This window comes from Galeopterus variegatus, unplaced genomic scaffold (genome assembly GCF_000696425.1).
Source record: "Galeopterus variegatus unplaced genomic scaffold, G_variegatus-3.0.2 Scaffold1033, whole genome shotgun sequence".
In the NCBI taxonomy this organism is placed as follows: Eukaryota; Metazoa; Chordata; class Mammalia; order Dermoptera; family Cynocephalidae; genus Galeopterus; species Galeopterus variegatus.
Genome location: NW_007727144.1, coordinates 77,092 through 86,022, shown reverse-complemented (window position 1 = coordinate 86,022; position 8,931 = coordinate 77,092).

Here is an 8,931-nt window from a genome sequence, read left to right as displayed (position 1 = left end):
GCCCCGAGGCCGCGGGTTCAGATCCTATATAGATATGGCCAGTGCGCTCGCTGGCTGAGCGCGGTGCAGCCGACACCAAGCCAAGGGTTGCAATCCTCTTACTGGTCACAAAAAAAGAAAAAAAAAAAAAGAAACATAGGTATAGATACAGATATATAGATATGGGAAGCACTCCAAGATATATCAAATGAGAAAAGCAAGGTGCAGAACAGTACGATCCTATTTGTGTGAAAAGCATATACAGGTATTCTGGTATACGCATTAAACAATTTTGGAAAAAATACACGAGAAACTGTTACCTCTGGGTTTTAAGACTGTGGTGGAGGAAGAAATATGGAAATATTCTATTCATCATTTCATAATCCTGTGCACCCTTTTCCTGTTTTAACCATGTGCATTTATTATTATTGTTATTATTATTAAATATATACTATTTTATATATAAATGAAAAAATTCTCAACAAATTCTGAAAAGCAGAAAACATTAATGCTACATACTCTGAACATATATCAATACAATTAGAAATTAGCAATAATGGTTAACCAAAAAAAATGTTAAAGAATTTCTATATAATTTTTAAAAGTTCCTTCTCAATGACTGCAGGTGAAAAGAAAGCATCAAAATTAAAACTGCAAACTATTTAGAAATTAACAAGACTGAAAGCACTGTACAGCAACACCTATGGAGCATGGCCAAAATGTCAGTCAAAGAAAATTCAGCCAAATAGATTTATTAGAAATCTCAGAATGTTAAGAAAAGAACAATCATGTTAACTCAGAGTAAGTAAAAGTGAATATAAATACAAAAGCACAAATTTAAATATTTTGACAAGCACAAAACAAAACTAACAAACAATAAAGGGTAATGCTGATCCATAAAACCTAAAACAATTATTTGAAAAGACATAAACAGAGACTAAAACAGATAAACCTTTGGGGAAGTCTGAACAAGGAAAATAGAAGGTACTAATACTGAATGTTTGGAACAATATCTAAAATAAGTACATATATGGAAAATATTTAATGTTGTATTAAATGTATTTATGTATAATTTTATGACAAAAAAGTTTCAAAAATCAATACATAATAAATTATTTTCCAGGAAAACACAAATTGCTAGAATTGACTCAAGAAGAGGTAGAACACCCGAACTGAACAATAATCAGGAAGAATCATAGATCTATGCCTAAAAAAAAAAAAAGGCAAGGGCCCAAAAGATTAAATGGACAAGTTCTATCAAATCCTCAAGGAATGAATCACTCTCAGGCTCTATAAAATATTCGGGATCATAGAGAAAGAACAAAATATTCTCAATTCATTTTGCAAGTCTAGCATAATTTGACACCAAAAATTTGTACAAACAGCAGAAAAAAGAAAACTATGGGACCAATCTTGCTTATGAACATAGATGCAGAATACTAAATACTCATAGAATATTAGTAATTCAAATCTATCATTGTATTAAAAAAATACACCATGAGTCATGACCAGTATGCTTTTCCCATGAAATAAATATGACTTAATATTAGATTTATTAATGCAATTCACTATATTAACAGATTGAAAGATAAAAATCATATAATCAACTCAGTAGATGCCCCAAATTATTTTATGAAACTATCTATTCTTGACATGACACTCACCAGTCTAGCAGACCTTATTTTTGCACTAATAAAACACTACTCTTTTCATTCAGTGGGTTTTGCTTACAGTTGAAACACATATTTCCTAAGTTATGCTTTTCCTTGTTAGTTACACCTCACTGACTATTTAAATCTAGTACTTCTAATTAATTAATCTTAAAGATTTTAACTCTTTTCATTTCTTTCTCCAATGTTCTGTTCATTTTTATTCTTCTAGAGCTCAGTTTCTATCTTACAGCTTATTCGATCTCTCCACCAAAGTTTTATTAGTATCTCTTCTGTGATTCCTCAAAGTTCTTATATATAATTCAAGCATGTTTACATTTTTAAAACTTAAATCTTTGATTAAATTAGCACTTAAATGTATATAATAATGAATGAGTAGAGTCATACTAAAAAATCACTTCCAAAAAACAATCCATATCAATGTCAATATAATCATAATCACTGAATGATTAGAAATTCATTGGCTGGAGTGATCCCATGAAACTGTAGGTTCAGCTGAATCTTCAGGAACATACCAAAGCATTTTACATAGACCTAATTAACACCCATATTCCTAATGCAAATTCTAGGTAAAGTTGGAAGAGAATGGATTATCTTTAATTTGTGAAAGGTATATACTATAAACATAGGGCAAGCATCACATTTAATGATGAAACAGATGAATTCCTATAAAAGGTAGAAACAGAAAAAGATGCACACTATTTTTGTTTTTATCTGGCATGATCCGGGAGGTCCAGGCCAATTCAATGATACAAAGAAAAATAAGTAAGAAATACAAATATTAGGAAGGAGAAAAACATATAATCGTTTACCTTGAAACAGGCCACTAAATCAATGAAAACTTCCTAGAAATCAAAGAGAGAGAAAAAGTCTGTTTTGTTCCTTTCTAATCTCTAGGACCAAAGTGTCTGGCATATTGCTGGTACTCAAGTACTATCTGTTGAACGAATAATATAAATGAAGCAACTGATTAGAAAATGTAACAGGAAAAAAATCTCAATCACAATAGGAAAAAATAATGAAATACTAGGAAGAAATGTAATAAACACATTCAAACCTGAATAAACCTAATAAGTTATATTTAAGACCTATCTAAAGAAAATTCTAAGCTTTACTGAAAGTTTGAAAAGAAGAACTGAATAAATCAAGAGACTTATAATGTCCCTGGTGGGGATGAATCACTGTTATAAAAATGTCATTTCTGGGGCCGGCCCGGTGGCGCACTGCTATAGTGCGCCGCTTGGGAAGCGTGGTGGCATTCCTGCCGAGGGTTCGGATCCCACATACAGACCGGCCGCTCACTGGCTGAGCGAGGGGCGGGAGCAACACCGAGGGTTGCGATCCCGTGGTCGGTCCCGGTCTGGTGCGGGCGCGACACTGAGGGTTGCGATCCGTTGCCGGTCACGAAGAAAGACAAAAAGGAAAAAAAAAATGTCATTTCTGTACCCCCCGAAAATGTATTCTATAAGTTAACTGCATTTTTAATCAAAATTCAGGTAGAAATGTTTATAGAATTTGAAGCTTATTCTAAAATTCACCCAGAAAATAAACTGTACAAAAATAGCCAGGACAATTTTGGAAAAAAAAGAGAGAGAGAAAGAATTCATTCTATCAGGTGTCAAAATATGTTAGAAAGCTAAAAAGAAATCAAGAAAGCAAGTCCATTTACAATAGCTACCAAAAAAAAATTAGGAATGTATTTAACCAGGGAGGTGAAAGATCTCTAAAATGGGAACAACAAAACACAACTGAAAGAAATAAAACAGGACACAAAAAGGTGGAAAGACATACCATGCTCTTGGATGGAAAGAATTAACATCATGAAAATGTACATACTACCCAAAGCAATCTACAGATTAAATGCAATCCACATCAAAATACAAATGGCATTCTTCACAGAAATAGAAAAAGCAATCCTAACATTCATATGGATCAACAAAAGACCAAAAAGAGCCAAAGCAATCCTGAGCAAAAATAAATAAATAAATAAATAAATAAATAAAGCTGAAGGCATAACACTACCTGACTTCAAATTATATTATAAAGCTATTGTAACCCAAACAGCATGGTACTGGCATAAAAGTAGACACTCAGATCAGTAGAACAGAATAGAAAAGCAGGAATCAACCTGCATACTTACAGTCAACTGATCTTTGAAAGGCAACAAGAACATACATATGGGAAAGGACTGCCTCTTCAATAAATGGTGGTGGGAAAATTGGACATCTATATGCAGAAGAATGAAACTGGACCTGTACCTCTCACCACATACCAAAACCAACTCAAAATGGATTAAAGGCAAATATAAGACCCCAAACCATAAGATTACTGAAGGAAAAAATAGGGGAACACTCCAGGAAGTAGGACTAGGCAAAGACTTTATGAATAAGACCCCAAAAGCACAAACAACAAAAGAAAAAATAAACAAATGGGATTATATCAAACTAGAAAGCTCCTGCACAGCAGAGGAAACAATCAACAGAGTTGAAAGACAACCTATGGAATGGGAAAAAATATTTGCAAACTATACATCCAACAAGGGATTAATATGTAGAATATATAAAGAATTCAAATAACTATACAGTAAAAACCCCAATAATTCAATTTAAAAATGAGCAAAGGAGATGAATAGACATTTTTCAAAGGAAGACATGCAAATGGCCAGCAGTTACATGAAAAAGTGCTTAGTTTCACTAAGCATCAGAGAAATGCCAATCAAAACCTCATTGAGATACCATTTCACCCCAGTTTTACTGGTCATTATTAAAAAAACAGAATAACGGGCCGGCCCGGTGGCGCACTGCTACAGTGCGCCGCTTGGGAGCGCGGTGGCGCTCCTGCCGAGGGGTCGGATCCCACATACAGACCGGTTCCCGCTCACTGGCTGAGCGAGGTGCGGGCGCAGCACCGAGGGTTGCGATCCCATTGCCGGTCCTGGTCCGGTACGGGCGCGACACTGGGGGTTGCGATCCGTTGCCGGACACGAAAAAAGACAAAAAAAAAAAAAAAAAAAAAAAAAAAAAACAGAATAACAAATGCTGGTGATGATGCGGGAAAAGGGGAACTCTTCTATACTGCTGGTGGGACTGTAATTTAGCACAGCCATTACAGAAAACAGTATGGAGGTTCCTCGAACTATTACAGACAGAACTACCATACAATGCAGCAATCCCACTATTGGGTATATGTCCAAAGGAATGGAAATCATCATGTCAAAGGGATATCTGCATGCCCAGGGTCATCACAGCTCTATTTACAATAGTCAAAATATGGAACCAACCTAAGTGTCCATCAATGGACAACTGGATAAGGAAAATGTGGTATATATACACAATGGAATACTACTCAGCCATAAAAAGAATAAAATTCTGCCATTTGCAGCAACATGGATGAGCCTAGAGAAAGTTATGTTAAGTGAAATAAGCCAGACAAGGAAGGAGAAATATCACATGTTCTCATTCATAACTGGATGCTAAGAAAGAGGGAAAGAAAGCAAGAAGGAAGGAAGGAAGGAAGGAAGGAAGGAAGGAAGGAAGGAAGGAAGGAGGGAAGGAAGGAAGAAGGAAGGAAGGAAGGAAGGAAGGAAGGAAGGAAGGAAGGAAAGAGAAAGAAAGAAAGAAAGAAACCACAACTATACTTGTACTTTCAGAAGGAGAACAAACCTAAGGATACTTGAGATGCGGGGAGAAATGGAGGGGGTTTGGGGAGGGATAAGTCAGGTAAAAGGCATAAAGAAAAATTATGATTTGTAATAATGAATATGGTAATCATAAAATATAAAAAAATAAAAAATGCATTATTCTACAAATTAAATGCAATTATAATCAAAATTCAGGTAGAAATGTTAATAGGATTTGAAGCTTATTCTAAAATTCATCCAGAAAATAAAGTGTACAAATATAGCCAAGACAATTTTGAAAGAAAAAAAGAGAGAGAATTTGTTCTATCAGGCATCAAAATATGTTAGAAAGCTATGGTTATTCAGGTAGTGTAGTGTTGATATAGGAATAGTTAGAGATCAGTGAAACAGAACATTAGCCAGATCCAGGTAAGAAACGGAAATTTAGCATACGATCAATAAAGAAGCACCTCAAAACAGCGAGATGATGAACTCTTCAATAAATGTTAGGACACTTGGTCTATGTGTGTGTGTGTAACATAAATACATATTACGTGTATACGTATATACATGTATATATACATGCATGTATATGTATATACACACACATAGAGAGACATAGAGAAAGAGACACACAGATACAAAGACAGAGAGACATCCTTACCTCACAATATAAACAAAAATAAGTTCTATATGGTTTAAAGAGCTCTATAAAAAGGCAAAACTATTAAACTACTAAAAGAAAACGTAGTAGAAATATTTTAAGAGAAGACAAAGACTTTATAAGCAAGACTCAAAACCCAGAAATCATAAAGAAAAAATGTGTAAATTTTACCGAATCAAGAATGTTTAACTTCTGAATGATATTTACCACAAGCGAAGTTAAGAAATGAAATTGTATTCTACAATAACATAATTACAAATTAGATGTGATTTTACAGTTGTTGTCATATGCATTTATATGAATATAAAAAGTATAATCCTCCATATCAATACCAAAAATGTACACAATCATTAGAATAAACGGGCAAAGGATATGAATGAGCAAATTACCAACAAAAGGAAATGCAAATGGACAATAAACCGGGGAAAATATGTTCAATCTTTTAAGTAACCAGAGACAACTTTTTCTTCCATAAGACTGACAAATGAAAAAGTTTGACCATTTCAAGTGCTGATAAAGTTGTAATGGAACTGCCAGCAGGTGTGTAAATTGGCACTAGCAGTTTAGAGAGCAATTTGGCAGTATTTAATAAAATGGCAATATTAAAACCCAGCAATTCCACATCAGAGAATACACCCTAAAGAAACACCTGCACATGCATACAAGGAGATGCCCAAGATTGTCCATTGCAGAATTGTAACTATGATCATTTGTAGACAACTTAAATATTCATCAGTAGAAAAATAGCTAAACTGGCCGGCCCGGTGGCGCACTGCTACAGTGCGCCACTTGGGAGTGTGGCAGCACTCCCGCCGAGGGTTTGGATCCCACATACAGACCGGTTCCCGCTCACTGGCTGAGCGAGGTGTGGGCACAACACCGAGGGTTGCGATCCCGTTGCCGGTCCGGTCCGGTACAGGCGCAACACTGAGGGTTGCGATCCGTTGCCGGACACGAAAAAAGGAAAAAAAAAAAATAGCTAAATAAATGATGGTACATGCATACTATGCAGCAGCAGTTAAAAAGAGTGAGATAGATTTATATGTACTGATATGAAAATATCCCCCAAGACATGCTGTTGAATGAAAAAGAAAATCAACTTGCACAACAACACATACAGTTTGGTATCATTTATTTTAAGAATAATCCCACAAAACTACACGTATCTATATGTCTATGGATACATAGTAATCATCTGGAAGATTACACTGGAAACATAATTTCTATCTTGGAAGAGATATGAAGTAGGGAGCTGAAGGGGGATTTGGTATTGTTTAACATTTTTACAATGAGGAAAGATCCACATAATACTTGCAAAATCTTCAAAACACATTAAAAAAAAAAAAAAGAAAGAAAGAAAGAAAAGAAAAGAAAAAGTGGCCAGGAGGGTGGGCAAGAACTCTACTGCACTTCCCACATTTTAAAAGTGAGAAAGCCAAGCTCAAGAGAAACTGAGTGACTGTCTCAAGGTCACACAGTTAATTAGTGGCAGAACTGGAATTAGAGTCCAAGCCCCTGGTCTCCCTGGCCAGGGAGAGCCACAATAGGTAGTCATTTCCATTATTACCTAGAGCTTGTTCCATCCAACAATAGAAGTTATTTTGTGATGTTACCAGGATGGTCATTTTGGGATTATTAGACTAGTACCTTCTTTGTAAATGCTATATAGGCCAAACAGAACCTTTTGGCCCCTGTAGAATGGAATGCAACAAAACATCGTTTTCTCCAACCACCTATTAACCCTAAGACAAATTACCGTGGTAATCACAATACTGGATGTTTTCTCTGTGACGTACATAAGGAAAACAATTCAAAATAGACCTTATTTAATGTCTCATGGTGCTGAATGATACCTTTGATTAAATACTTTTCTGTTAGGGCTTTAGTATTTTAACTCCAAAGTCCTCTGTACAATTCTGAAAATATTTTCATTTATACTTTCTGAAAAGTTCTTTAGCTCCTGAAACTTGATCTTTAATAATTGAAATACTAGATAAAGGATAGAGAATACATTCTTTGAATCAATATTTGGACCTTCCACAATATGAACCGAGACAACCATTGTAAGAATTCTTTCTTCTACTGCCCTATAAGAACTCTTGCTTCTAGTCACACTGGACTGGGTTACTTAGCATCTCTGGGGCACATCTTGTCCATTATTACCCTAGGACATTGTTCAAGCTTGTGTCTCTCTCTAAGTTGGAACCCTGCACCTCATCCATCTACCTACTCACAGGCAAAAGTGTAGTGGTTTTAAAAAGCATATGTTCTGGATTAAGACTGAGATTCAAATTCCTGTCTCTTACATTTTCTGTGTGATCTTAAGCAATTTATTTAATATATCAGAGTTTCAGTTTCTTCATCTTTTAAGTGGTAGTAATAATATCTACCTCATACAGAGATTTTGAGGATATGTAACTCCTTTAGCACAGTGTCTGAAACGTGGTAAGCCATCATTATCTTTACCCATCTTTCCGCAATCCCCCCACAACCCCTTTATCTCCAAATATGTGCAAGAGCACATGTGGTCTCATGCATGCGTGAACTGACATATAAGCTTGCCTGCCCACAGAACTTATGCATGAAAAGAGGCCTAGTGATTCTTAACAACCAACCAGAATCTGGTTGATGTCATCCAACAGCACCATAATAACATCTTTCCTAACTTCATACCCCAAAGACACTGGAGGCCCATCTTCACTTCTAAATTCCACCTGGCATGGACTAGAAGTGTTCAGTGGCTGACTGCAAAAGAGGAAGAGATGGCCGGCCCGGTAGCGCACTGCTACAGTGCACCGCCTGGGAGCACGATGGCGCTCCCGCCAAGGGTTTGGATCCCACATACAGACCGGTTCCTGCTCACTGGCTGAGCGAGGTGTGGGAGCAACACCGAGGGTTGCGATCCCGTTGCTGGTCCCGGTCTGGTACGGACGCGACACTGAGGGTTGCGATCCGTTGCCGGACACGAAAAAAGACAAAAAGGAAAAAAAAAAAAAAGG